We start from the raw sequence: 14,648 nt of genomic DNA, 5'->3' as shown, positions 1-14,648 counted from the left end.
CAATGTCCAGGAAACCAATTTCTACAATAAAATGGACTCTGATACTTATTGCCAGCAGGAATAATACACTAGTATTATGGGAAGAAAATGGAATTTACAGGCAAATTATACAACCAATTATTTAAGCATTTAAAAAAGAATGTTGATATTTTCACAGATGCATATACTGAGACGAATTGTATATGTATAGAAATGTATTGCATGTATGTGTTAGAGTTGCTGGGTTTGTGTTTGTATTGCAGTTATTCTGGGGGTGAAGGGGTAAAGGTGTTGTGAGGGTGAGTGGGACAATAAAGAAAGAGGGATGTGGGGAAGGAGCTGGTATGTGGCACTCACATTCTCTCTCTCCTATCCAGGCGGATAGACAAACTGAAAACCCAAACTATTTAATACAATGCACTAATATATCTAAATCTCCCAACTTTCAAACCTATCTGCCATACAGCATTTCTGCACATAAGTGCACAGAGATTGATGTGGCAGGAGCTGCACTATTATTTATACAATACTGCATACTTCTGCTCTGAAAGTACTCGTGTATATTTTCAATGCAAAAAAATACATACTTTTTTCCTACCCATTATATAAACATAGATGCATATGAAATAATTGTGACTCTGTGTGAGTAAACACCCAAAAGTAAACTCAAAGGCAGGTATTTTATAAAGTATGCATGAGTGCTTGGAATCACTAGTTCACCTGTTTTTCCAGCTCACTTAGACATCCCCTAGCACTTCCCTTTGAATTCACACCCTCTCACCCAGACTTCCCACCCAAAAACTGCTAACAGACAAGTCCAATTTCAAGTGTAAAGGAGTATACAGAATACCAATTTCTGTACATGCTTCTGAATCCCACCAGGGATTTCACTACACCAGCCCTTCCCCCAGTAAAATGTACACCCAAAAGCAAACATACACACATACTTGCTATATTTATGAAATAGTATTAGAGGCATAGGCAAGTACATGCTATTTTTATATGCAGAACTCCTTTGAATATTATTACCTCCATTGTGAACAATGCCGTTTCCTTGTATAATGTAAAGTAGAGCAGGCAGGTACTAGAGAGAAAAATCGTTGGTTTACTGCTCAATTACAGCTGTACCCATTTCAGTGGAACTTTTAAGTTTATTTTGCACAATAACTAGTCATTCAGTAAATAAATAAAAACAAATCAACACATTGTAAACTGCTTAAATGGAAGCAGGAGGTGGGGAAGCAAGGATCGAGTCTGCAAAGTGGGTTTTCCCATTTTGCACGTAAAGAAAATGCTGCTGACTTCCTCGGGGTTTTGTTTTTTTTTCTTTCTTTCTTTCCTTTCTTAGTCTTAGGCGATGCTGAAAACAGCGCCGCCGCTCCACCCGCACCATCTCCCTGCTCCAGGCGTTCTAACGTTTGGTCACCGTCCTAGACCTGTTTCCAGGATGACTCCTGCCAAAGGCCCTGCCCTCCCCAGGTTATTTATGCGTGTGTCTGTCCCCTCCTCCGCAGCCGTACATCTGCCTGTCTGCTGACGTCACCGGCTCACCTGCAAGGGGCGAGCCAGGTCTGGGTGCTCTCCGGCCAGAGCAGGCGCTGTGGGGGACGGAGCCTGAGGAGGGAGAGGCGTTGCTGTTGCTTCACAGGTAACCTGCCACTAAATTAATTAGAAGAAAAAGAGAGAACCAGAGAATGAGTGAAATGTGGAGAAGGTTTCGCAAAACGGTGGGAAAGTAGATGAAGAGGGGGTGTTTTAAGCCCTCAGTTGGGTAGAAGCAGGATAGGAGTAAGGTGCCTGTGTGGGTTCGGTTTTTGAGGGATTTGGCTCTATTTGATTATTCCCACCGGCGAGCTGCTTTGTTTTGCCTGGGAGGGGAAGGAGAATATGTTCTTAAGTTTGCACTGCTGATCCTTTCACAACAAGCCTGTAAGAGTGGACGTTTACATTTACTGCTGCATGCTTGAGGCTTTGGGTAGTAACATTTTGTTATTTGTACAGTTAACAAAGTTTTTGTTTTGTCATCTTTACAGTAACGTAGTCAAAATGTTATAGGACACCAGGAAAAACCTTGTTTAACTTTCTGAAAGATGTTTTTCACGCGATGGGTGACCTTAAACTAGAAGGATAAGGCTGGTGCTTGCACTAGCAAGCTGACTGCAAAGCCACTGATTATTTTTTTTCTCCCAATCTGTGCTCACCGAACAATTTGCCAATAGCAAAAAAATAAATAAATAAAAAGTTGGATGTATTGCTTCCTTCTTGGTGTATCCAGTTCAACTGCAGCTATAACAATAAACATGGAGATTTTGTTTGCCTAGTTATTTCTTTATTTGTTGTTAATTGTATTTGGTTTTATTTTATTAGTTAAGTTGGTGTATGGTATGTAGTTATAGTTTTATGAGATGTCAATTCATGTACTTTACTGTAAATTGCTTTTATTGTTGAACAATATGTGGAATATACATTTTATAAAAGAGAATGTAAGCTGACTCCTGTATAGATAAAAATACTTAAAATATTAATTCTGATAGTGCCTTGGATCCCTGTACTGTGTAGATAAATGAGATTGGTGAGTCCAAGGTTCATTTTTCTTTTGTAGTTTATTTCTAATTGCTTGGAATGGTTTAATGAAGGTTTTGGTCATTTTGCCTTTGGGACTGCACCACTTTTTAAAATTTATTTTGAAGACAATGATTGATTTAGTTGTGTATTCAGTGTTCTGGTATCTGATGCAAGCCGAGTAGAACTAATTCGAGCAGTTAAGCCTGTTTGTCTGGTCTGGTTCTTTGATTTTTCCTGGTAAACAAATACTCATTGCCATTTGTTTTAACTAGCCAGCCTAATGTATTTCTGTGCTGTATGTTTGTCTTTTTGTACTGTGCTTGATTTGACTTATAATTTAAGGGTGTTTACTGATTCCTCTTTGCAAACACCCGCCCGTCTTTATTACTGGTTTTTATGATCTGCCCATACTTATGTGCAGGACTAAAATCAGAAAATATGTTTTCACTTGCTAGGCATTTACTCCACACACTCAATATTTTTGGATATATCTTATAGTCATGCCCTTTTTCTGGATGGTTGTTCAAAGCCTTGTGCTTTTCCATCTTGATTATTGTGCTTCCTTGTATGTGGGTCTTCTGGATAAGTTGACCCATGTTTTACAGCTGATTCAAAATGCTTCCGCCCGAGTAATATCGGGGCGGTCGCGAAGAGATCACATAACGCCTGTCCTGAAAGAACTGCATTGGCTCCCAGTAAAATGGAGGTGCAGGTTCAGGATAATAATTATTGTTTTTAAATTATTGAGATTTACTCCTTCATGCATTTTGAAAAATCAACTTGAATGGTACACCCCTGGTCGTGAATGTGGACAAGTGCAAAGTGATGCATATAGGGAAAAATAACCCATGTTGTAGTTACACAATGTTAGGTTCCATATTAGGAGTTACCATCCAGGAAAAAGATCTGGGCGTCATAGTGGATAATACATTATTGAACTCATCAGCTGCGGCAGTCAAAAAAGCAAACAGAATGTTAGGAATCATTAGGAAGGGAATGGTGAATAAAATGGAAAATGTCATAATGCCTCTGTATCGCTCCATGGTGAGACCATCTTTGTGTGCAGTTCTGGTCGCAGCATCTCAAAAAAGATATAGCTGCACTAGAGAAGGTTCAGAGAAGGGCAACCAAAATTTTAAAGGGGATGGAATGGCTCCCCTTTGAGGAAAGGCTAAAGAGGTGAAGGATGTTCAGCTTGGAGAAGAGATGGCATTGCCCGAGATCTCCTGCATCAAGTTCAGTGGTCCTGCTGCAGAGCAGCATTGCCATGCATGCACATGCACAGATGCACCGCGCTGCTCACCTTGGCTTGAGGTTGTGGGAGTGAACTGAGGTGACAGAGGATTTGTGGATGGAGTTTGGGGAGGGTGTATGTATTTGGGAGGTTATGTGCAGACATTGGAGCACATGTGTGGGTAGGCGTTGGTGGTGTGGGTCAGAGTGGAGGTGTGCGGGTGGTGGAGGTAGTATCAGTGTTGTGTGGGTCGAGTGGGTGGTGTCTTGTGATTGGGTTTGTGTTGTGTGTATGTGGTGAAGGTGAAGGGTGCATGTATGGGTGGTATGTGGTGTTGCTGGGAGTGGGTGAGAAATGAGTGTTATGTAGTATGTATTTATTTATTTAAATGTTTTTATATACCGGTATTCATGTATTCATCATATCGGTTTACAGCTAACTTAACAAGGTACAATGAAACAGGTTAGAACCAATTTACAACAGTTTAAAACCATATAATACAATTTAAAACGAATTAAAGCAATTTGAACTAGATTAAAACAATTTAAAACAAATTACAGCGATGCAGTGACCGTGAGGGTTGTGTGTGAGAAGATGTGTATTTATGGTATCTGGTGGTGGCTAGAGATGAGTAGGCCTGCAGGGGGGATTGATTATTGTAACTGGGATGTGCAGGTGCAAGTGGAGGTATGGAGAGACTTATGTGAGTGGTCTGAGGGTTTGAGTAGGTGGGGTAGAGGAGTGTGTGTGTGCTGCGGCAGGGGGTGAGTGTTTGACAGGGTTTTCAGTAGTGTGTGTGGTATAGGTGACAGTGGTCAAGGTTGAGTGGGTGGGGATGTGTGTGAAAGTAAGTTTTCATGGTGTGAAGGGGTGAGTTGACAGGGTGGGTAAAATAGATTTGTGTGGGAGAGGCAGAATGTTGTGATTGGGTTTGCGGTGGTAAGCATGGTTGTGTGAGGTGCATTTGGGTGGTGATTGCTGTGAGAGGGTGAGTGGCTAGGAGTGAATAGGTGTGCAGGGGGGTTGCAATTGGGTTTGCAGGGATGTGCAGGTTGAGGTGTCGGCAGCATGTACGGTGATGTCTTGAGGGGTTGAGTAGGTGGTGCGACTGGGTACGCAAGGGGAAGGTGGCATGTGTAGTGATAGGTTTTCCAGCAGAGTGCATGGTGTAGATGACTGTGGTTAGGAGTGTGAAGATGTTTTTTTTTTTTGGGGGGGGGGGGGGGGTGAGTCACCAGGGTAGGGAATTAGATTTGCAGGGAAGGGGCAGAGCATTTTGACACAGTTTATGGGTGGTATGAGTGATTGTGTGGGGACGGAAGTACAGGTTGCATTGTGGGTGGTGTGCGGTGGTTGGTGGTGGTATTGGTGAAGAATGGGTGCCGCTTTTAAAACAGAAAAACCATTTGCATTTCTAAATTAATATATTAGTACTTTGAGTTCGATAGCCTATTACGTTGGGGAGGGGAGTAGCAAAACAGAAGAGACTTCAGAAACTTAATGCACCAATTTCATCTCATGAATGAAATAAAACTTGAAGAGAAAATAAGTGTGTTGATTTCATTGATTCTGGCTGCTCCTCAGGTTCCAGCAATCTTTGTCTTTTGTTTGGTTTTTTTTCTGTATGAAGGGTGACTGGGTGAATCAACGGGTAGGTTACTTTAGGAACTAATCAAAACAAATCGGCTGTGTCTTGTTTACAGCCCTGCAGGGCAGAGGGCATGAAGCCTCCAAGGCCTTACCTTACCTTCTCTCACAGAAGTCTGCAATGTCAGCCAATAACCTCCCTTCGGCAGGTCTGAAATTGGATTAATATACTGTACCAGACTATTTTTTAATCTCTTTTGAAGGTGAGGGAAACTGAATTGGGCTGATATGATCTAGAAAGGGAAGGATTGAAACACTGGTGTCTCCTGAGGAACAGCAATTCACACAAGAAAATTGCAGGTCACTACTGCCTGCCCAACAAAGACTCCAGGTGAAAGGTCAGTGATAATTTTCGGTTACCTCTGGGGAGATATAGTAGCAGCAAAGACTGAAGCAAACTGGATTGGCCCATCCTGCTGCAGTTGAGCCTCCACTGCTTCAATTTGTATATTATTGCTGCTTTACCAGGCCTTAGTTTGCAAGTTTGCATTAATACAGCCATAGTCCTACTTTTTCTTAAGGAAATCAGAACTACAACTCCATGCATGCAATGGGGCAAAACCTTGTTCAGGTGACCTGGGTGAGGTGACAGTTCTAATAGTCACAAACAAATGCCAGTCAATACAGTGAAGCATACTAGACTTAAACTTTCAGGTTATTTTTTTCATCTGGTAAGCTGTTTGTAGGATTTTCTCTTCTTGTAATGTATTTGATATAGGTCCTTTATCCTAAGAGCACAGAACATATTGCACACTTTTTTTCCTCTTGCTGTCCACATCCACTGCATCTTGCAGTAAAACGCAAAAAAAATCTATAGTCTTAAATCTTATAGGCCAGTGCTTCTCAACCGGTGTGTCACGACACACCAGTGTGTCGCCAAACACCGGCAGGTGTGTCACATCTCCCAGTATCCCACTGCCCCTTTGTACTTTCCTTCTCCCTTTTTCCAGCCCCCATGGGCCAATTGGAAGCCTCCTTTCTTCCTACCTCCACTGCCCAATGGGAAGCCTCCTTCATTCTGCCTATCCCCATGCAAGCCAATGGGAAGCCGTCTCCCTTCTACCTGCCAGTGGGAGTAGGAAGAAGGGAGGAAGCCTTTGATTGTCTGGTGAGGCAGACATCGCATAGCCCGGGGAAGGGGTGGGAGGAATGGCAGTATCGAACCCCGACGAAGCAAGGCCGCTACGGGAGCCCATCCCCATAGCGGTGAACAGGAAAACCCGACCCCGACGAAGCAAGGCCGCTACGGGAGCCCATCCCTGTAGCGGAGAAGAGGAAAACCCGACCCTGACGAAGCAAGGCTGCTATGGGAGCCCATTCCCGAGGCGGCAAAGAGGAAACCCAACCGAGGCGCCCATCCCCATGGCGCAGAAAAAAGAAGGCCCGCCAGAGGACAGCTGAGGCGGAACTGGAGCTCATCCCTGCAGTGAAGGAAGAAGTTGTTTTTGGTGAGAGTTTGTGTCTGTGGGTGTGAATGGGTGCATGGGTGAGAAGCTTATGTCTGTGAATGGATGCATGGTTGAGAGCTTGTGTCTGAGGGTGTGAATGGGTGCCTAAGTGAGAACTTGTCTGTGGGTGTGAATGGAAGCCTGGATGAGAGCTTGTGTGTGTCTGGGTGTGAATGAATGCATGGGTGAGAGCATGTGTGTGTGGGTGTGAATGGAAGCCTGAGTTGAGAGCATGTGGTGTGAATGGAAGCCTGGGAGAGAGTGTGTGGGTGTGGGTGTGAATGGAAGCCTGGGAAAGAGCTGGTGTGAATGGGTGCGAGAGCATTTGTGTGTGATTGAGAGCTTGTATATAAGAGACCATGAGTGTGATTGAGAGAGAGATTGGTTAGGGAGGTGATGTGTTTCTGTGTGAGAGAGAGACTGGTCAGGAAGATGACTAGTGTGCGTATGTGAGAGAGAGAGTGATCAGGAAGATGACTGGTGTGAGAGAGACCAAGACTGGTCGTGGGATCTAAGTGTCTGACTGACTGACTGACTGTGGGCGCAAAGGAAGAGGACTGTGAATGCAGAGCTTCAGCAGCCCTTGCTATTCTGGTGAGTACTATTGGCCTGGAAGGGAAAGAGTAGGAGAGTTGCTGGAGAGGGTAAGTAAAGGTGGCTTTTTACATTTATTTTTCTTGATTGATTGCCATTTTAATTATTGGGTATTATGTGATGTCTGCTGTTTTGAAATATTTTATTGATATTTGGACATGTGTTAATAATTTTTATGAGTTTTTAATTGTTGGATATTATTCTGTTCAGCAGCTGTTTTGTAATATTTTTAATATAGCTTTACAAGTATTTCTGTGTGGGGCTCTATAGCAGCTTGGCTTATTCTGTTTACCCAATAGGAAATGTATTAGTGTTTAGGGCCTGGTTTAATAGTTTTATTTCTTAGATAGGGTTGTTACTGCTTGAGTGTGTTCCGTAATACGGATGTAACTTTGTGCGAGTTAGTTTGTGTGCATTATTGCAGATCCTGGGACTATGTTAGGTGCTATATTTCTCTTCCATTTCTCCAGGTTCGCACTGCATGCAGAGTGGCTTTTTTGGTTTTCTATTCCAGTTTCTGTCTCCATATTTATAATTTGTGGTTTTTCTGTACTTGGTGAAAGTCAGTTCTGGGTGTGTGACCGAGGTGAGGTATTTTACTAGCATGTAGGCATTTGTATCAATCTTATTTGTTGTGTTTTCTCAATAGGATATGCATTAGTGGTAAATTACTGTCTTTTCATAAGGAAGGCTATTGTGCCTGGTAGTAAAGGGAGTTTGTTTTGCTCTTATGGAGATGTCATCAGAACCAGAATATCTTTTTTGTATGGCAAGTCGTACAGGGTAATGCCCTAGATCTGCTCTGTACTCATTGCTGGCGGTTGAGGGGATTCCTGTGGATGCAGAGTGCATGTTTACATTTAGCCCTGTGATGGTCAAATGTTCAGTGTGTCACGCATGTGAGAACCATCTGTCAGGTGTGTCCCAGCCAAAAAAAGGTTGAGAACCACTGTTATAGGCTACTGGGCTCATGTGGTAATAAGAGATTTGCTGCACCTAGCAAATCATTCTGATGGCTAGGTCAAAAAGCTTCCCGAAGAAGCAAAAGTGCTAAAATCTGAAACTATGAACTCTTTAAAAAAAAAAAAAAAAAAAAAAAAAAAATGAAGTGATGATTTTCTGTCAAGTTATGCCAAGTCGCTGACCTTAAAACTTTTCAAAATTTGCTTCCTTTTCCTCATTGATGGAAAAAGTGGAAGCCACCTCAGAGCCATCACCTGGTACCATTTTTTTTTATTTAATATTTTATTACAAAAATGATCACAGGGTGCAGCAGAAAGCCTTTTAAATAACTGTTTCTGGATCTGATGCCCTCACCAGAGGGCACGGTTTTACCCACAGTTGAGCTCACAATTTTAGTGCACAAACTTTTCTGCGCACAAAAAATTGCATGCATAGAACTATATGTATTGCTTAGCACCCTCGCATGGATAGTCCATGCAAATGAAAGCTTTAACTATTATCCCCCAATGCAGAGAGATGCACTGATTTAACTCATATTTTCTTAGCTCTGGAAATTTTACTCCTGATCTGAGGTGGAGTAAATTATCCAGCGCTAGTGTTTTCTGCACAAAAAATATTTGTGCATAAATCATGCTTTTCTGAGTGCTAAGACTTTTTTTTTTTTTTTTTTTTTGCACACATTTTCTGATTTGTGTGCATTTTCTAACTCCCAATGCAATAGCTTATGCATTAAGAAATTGTGCTGAATTTCAATGCATAGTTTTAACACTCATTTAATCACATCAGTCCCTCTGTGAGCTAGAGCTGCTCCAGCCTCCTGAGTATGCTGTCAAGGAGCTGTGCACTCTTGCAGAGGATACCTGCAGAGTCAGACAGCCACTAGGTGCAGGACCCCAGAAACGAACGTGAAAATCACAGAGAAAATAACCTTTTTATTTGACTTGCTTTCCCATTTTAAGAATTTATTTATTTTATTTTATTTATTTATTTGAAACTTTTATATACCGGCATTAGTGGGGACATCACACCGGTTCACATATTAACAGCAGAACAGAAAATTACATTATAACAGGGCAATGGAACATGGAATGGGAGAACGAAAGTGAAGCATAGAAGGATAGAGAACAAGCCGCAGGGGCATTAAACAAGAAATTACAACAATTTACAGTATTGGTGGTATTATATACAACAGTTACTTAGCTATTATATACAGCGGAAATGGTTAGGTGCAAGAGCTGGACTATTCAGGGTAGGCTCGTTTGAATAGCCAGGTCTTCAATTTCTTCTTGAACTTGATAAGACAGGGTTCGAGGCGCAGGGTTCGAGGCATGGAATTCCAGAGGGAAGGGCCAGCAATTGAGAGGGCACGGTCACGGGCGAAGGAGAGGTGGGCTGTTTTTAGTGAGGGTACATGTAGTGTGCTACTATCGCAGGATCTGGATGGGCGGGAGGGATGGTGAGGAGTGAAGGGGATATCTAGCCAGTTGGAGTTGTGTGAGTGAATGGATTTGTGTACGATGGTGAGGGCTTTATAGTGGATACGGGAGAGGATGGGGAGCCAATGGAGATTTTTGAGAATCGGGGTGATGTGTTCGTATTTACGTGTGTTAGAGATTATTCTTGCTGTTGCATTTTGCAACATTTCCAGGGGTTTAATAGAGGCGTAGGGTAGGCCTAGGAGGAGGGCGTTGCAATAATCCAGTTTGGTAGAGATGGTGGCCTGGATCACTGTACGAAGGTCTTGGGGGTAAAGCAGGGGTTTAAGTTTTTTTAGAACATTAAGTTTAAAAGAATGCACAACATTGTACTTAGGGGTACCTAGGGAAGACAAGGCCATAGCAAAGAGACTAAACTAAGGCCTGGATTTATCAAAATGCGGTAAGTACCGCATGCGATAGCAAAAGGGGCGTGTTTTATGCTAATATAGCATTTATCGCAATTTGCGCTAATTACCTGTGCGAAGAGCTAAGTTAGCGCAAATTGCGATACCATTTTCAGATTCTGCGATAAGTGCCAGACGAGAGAGAGAGAGTGCCTGGCCATAATGTCATGGCCCATAGGTAGGTGGCCTACCTAGTAACTCTAGGTGGGGTTTACGTAACAGTGTAGGGGGTTAGGGGACATTCTACATGACACCTACGAACAGAACAGTGGTCTCCTGTGAAGATTTGCTGGCCTTCGGAGTGAGGAAACTCACCCCAAGATGAGATTTGGGCAAGGTTCTCTCAACCTAGCTTGAGGATCCATCAAGCTAGGTTGAGAGAACCTTGCCCAAATCTCATCTTGGGGTGAGTTTCCTCACTCCGAAGGCCAGCAAATCTTCACAAGAGACCACTGTTCTGTTCGTAGGTGTCACGTAGAATTCAAAGTGGCCCCTAACCCCCCTACACTGTTACCTAAACCCCACCTCGAGTTACTAGGTGGGCCTACCATAGGGATACAAATACCTACCTATGGGCCATGACATTATGGCCAGTCTCTCTCTCTCTCTCTCTCTCTCTCCTGTCAATTCAGCTATTTTGATAAATGACCCCCCTCAATTTGATCTTTACTGAGGAAGATGCCCATGCCAGAAATTATATTTAAAGGTGATGATTTAGAGCAGCCAGTCGGGTTTTCAGGATATCTGCAATGAATATGCATGAGATAAATTTGCATATACTGAGTCTCCATGGTATGAAATGCATCTCATGCATATTCATTGCGGATATCCTGAAACCCCGACTGGCTGTGGGGTCCCCAGGACAGGTTTGGGAAGCCCTGATTTAGAGGAACTGAAGCAAATCTCAGTGAACCTGAATGATGTAATAGGGCAAATTGGCAAGCTAAAGAGTAATAAATCACCTGGAACAGATGATATACAACACAGAGTGATGAAAGAACTGAATAATGAAATTGCAGACCTACTATAAGTAATTTGTAAACTATCATTAAAATTGTCTATAATACCTGAAGACTAGAAGGTTGCCACTATAAATCCAGTTTTTAAAAAGGATTCCAGGGGTGATCCAGGAAACTATAGACCAGTGAGCCTGACATCAGTGGCAGGCAAAATGGTAGAATCTATCATAAAGAACACAATTACTGAACGTTAGGGATGTGAATCATTTTTGAACGATTAAAATTATCGTCAGAGAGAGAGGGAGATCGCGTCGGGACCCCCCCCCCCCACTGGACCCCAGGTAATTTAAAACATTTTGGGGGGGTTCGGGAGGGTGGGGGATTTGTTTTAAAGGTTAGGGGTGGGTTTTAGGGTTTTTTTGGTGTGCCGGTTTTCCCGCCCTCCCCCGATTTACGATTTTTAACGATTTTAAAAAAAATAAAAACACGACGATAAGATTTCCCTCCCCCCCCCAGCCAGAGCGAAGGGTAATCTTGTCTCACCAATCTGCTACATCTTTTTTTTTTAAAGGCATTAAACATGGATAAAGGTGAGCTAGTTGACATACCATATCTGAATCTCCAGAAATCATTTGACAATGTCCGTTATGAGAGATTTCTGAGGAAATTAAAGTTATGGAATAGGAGGAAATGTCTTATTGTGGATTGAGAACTGGTTAAAAGATAGAAAATAGAGTAGGGCTAAATGGATCAATTTTCTCATTGGAGAAAGGTCCTCGGGGATCTGTACTGGGACTACTGCTTTTTAACATTTATAAATGAGCTACTCATTTACTCAGAGGTTCTAGTGACAAATTAGCTAATTTAGGGCCTCGTTTTCTAAGCGGCTCGCACGTGAAAAGTCCCTTATCACATGCGATACCAGGATGGGGGCGGAGTCGGCCCCGGAAGAGGAGACGTCGGGGCGCCACCGGGGCAGACTTTACGCCGACGCCGCGGACAGCGAAAAGGTAAGGCCCTTTTCGCGTCCTATTACACCTCCTATGGTGGCGCTATTGGGTGCGAAACCGACAGCGATCGCACCGCGACGGTGCAATCGCTGCCGGCTAGCGCAGGCCCGCCCCCCGTTTCGGCCCCCCCCGCCCCTCATTTCCTAAAGTATCGCAGGCCTGCCATACTTTAGAAAATGAGGCCCTTAGTTTAGGAGGGCATGACAGAGGGAATAAAATAGGAAAATTGGAGAGTAACTTGGAGTGATAACATTAAAAATGGTCAGATTCCAGAAATGAGGATGAAAAGAAAAGCAGAGTATAGAGTCAACTAGTGCACCATAGTTGTCAATTCTCATATCAAAGACAGCACCTGAATATGCCAGAGCAGGGAAAAGGAAGAAGCAGGAGAGTTTATCAGACTGAAGATATGTTCTGAAAATTCACTGTCTGCAAGTGGACTCCTTTCTGCAGTTGACTATATGTGCCATGCATCATGCCTAACACAGATTGATCATTAGAACTTGGACCCAAAGAGACTGATCCAGTTCCGGGTTTGCCCCAGTACATACATAGAAATGTGACAGCAGAAAAAGACCGTATGGCCTATCTAATTTGCCCATCTGCCCAACTAATTTGGCTTCATAATTCCCATCACTCCCTTATGCGCGTGGCCAGGCCTGTGGTAAAATGTGCGTGGTGCGCACAAGGCCCGGCCACGCGTGTAACCCCCGTAATATACATGCGTGACCTTTTTAAAACCAGGCCGTTATTTTTTTTACATCGGGGGGTACTAAGTAATAGCCTCCCCTACATGGCATTTACTTGAGATGAGCTACACGCTGCTTTAGATGCATATTTTGGATGCTCTGATCCCCTTATTGCATCATGAGTTATGGACGCTCGTCCAACCGTGGGTTACCCTGTACACTAGCCTGAGCTCACTCTTGAGTCGGCCTGAGAACGTGTATGGGGATGCGATTAAGAATTGTCAAAAGGCTCAAAAGGGCACATTTTCTCACTGTTTTCTGAAAATATCCCATAGCTTGCTGGGTTTTTTTTTTTTCTTTTTGTTTGTTTTTTATTATTCTGACAAATAAGGGAGGGCTTTGGTTGAAATTTCAGCTTGCAGAATTTGCTGAAACTGAGAGGTAGAGAGTGGAGAAGTAAATCCCTTCTGCAGTGGTTGCCTGCCACTTATTGTCACATCCCTGCAGGTTTTCAGAGGCATTTAGCCAATCTATTTCTCCCCCTTTTACCACCTCACTTTCTTGGGATGCCCAGGGGATTTGGGAGGTTGCCATTTTGTGTTGGACTAGCCTGGCTGTGATATCTGAGCTGGTGTTTGCTTTCATCCCTGACTGCTGCAAAGCCCACACGATGAGTTCCAGGGACAAACTAACAAAGCCCAATTTTGTTTTATAATTAGGTAAAGAGAGACTGAGCACAGGAGACAGCACATTGTCTGATCAGAAGGCTGTATTCCTGCTGGCAGGTCTTGGTGACTTTCAGCAACCACTTAAGCTATGCTTTTTCTAATTCTGACATCCCTTTGGCCCACAGAATCCAGCTTTTGGAGCCAGTTGGAAAATGCTTGCTCTCTGATGTGCCAGAATGTTGGGGTGCCTGACCTTGAAGATTTAGTATCCCTTTGACAATGTTTCATGGACTGGGTCCCCGCCCCCCCCCCCCCCCCCAAAAAAAATAACCCCAGTGCTGTATTACTAGGAAATGAATGCCTTGCAGAGGGAAGAGAAGGCAGCGGCAACAGGAAATAAAGCGAGAATTGATTCAAACTAAAAAAAATTGTCTAAATTCATACCGGAGAAAATCAGATTCAAGAAGATAAAAGTACTACATTGTAGCTAGTCAATGAAAAAAGTCACTGGGGGAAAGAAGTTGTTTAAATATATTCCAAAAGAGTGAATTGTGGATGGTAGTAACTGTTTTATGTTAGTCTCTTTTTTACTTAAAGTGATCAGTTACTTCTGTTTCAGCAAGACAGATTCAGTCCTGGTTTTCCCTCCACTGCATGCATGAAGTTTGGTTCTGATTTCCCTTTAAAAAAAAATGAATGAAAGTAATCCAGGATTTTACCCTACTCTTGTTTGAGGGACCATTAAAAAGCATTTCAACCTAACCAGCTCATATATGTTTTAGTGAAAATGCCCTCTTATGGATGTATAATGTACTCTTAGAGGTGTAAACTACCAGTAGATGAATAAGGGGTAAAATGGGTATTCAGAGAAGACAAGGCCAAGGCCATAGCAGAAAAACTAAATTCGCTGAAGAGGGCAATTACATTTTTTGTACTTTTTTATTTTGCTCTTTTGTTAGACTTCCACTGTTCACATCAGTCTGGTTTCTTGGGCTTTCTACTTCAGTTTT

General features: G+C 42.9%; 1 protein-coding gene across 5 annotated transcripts in view; it reads left to right on the top strand.

Annotated features, from left to right (window-relative positions):
• The first annotated feature begins 1,473 nt into the window (after nucleotides 1–1,473).
• Nucleotides 1,474–14,648, top strand: part of TMEM45B (transmembrane protein 45B) — a 35,760-nt gene continuing 22,585 nt past the window's right edge. For 2 of the 5 annotated variants that reach the window (XM_029573966.1, XM_029573970.1), the window contains exons 1-2: nucleotides 1,476–1,627; nucleotides 5,629–5,763. The gene's annotated coding sequence lies outside the window, so the exon portion shown is untranslated. Of the gene's footprint in view, nucleotides 1,628–1,658; nucleotides 1,707–1,779; nucleotides 1,909–5,628; nucleotides 5,764–14,648 lie in introns of those variants that run through there. The other 3 variants (XM_029573967.1, XM_029573968.1, XM_029573969.1) reach the window with 3 other exon arrangements.

Source organism: Rhinatrema bivittatum, chromosome 12, assembly GCF_901001135.1.
Source record: "Rhinatrema bivittatum chromosome 12, aRhiBiv1.1, whole genome shotgun sequence".
Taxonomy (NCBI): domain Eukaryota; kingdom Metazoa; phylum Chordata; class Amphibia; order Gymnophiona; family Rhinatrematidae; genus Rhinatrema; species Rhinatrema bivittatum.
This window is presented reverse-complemented; position numbering and strand designations above follow the sequence as displayed.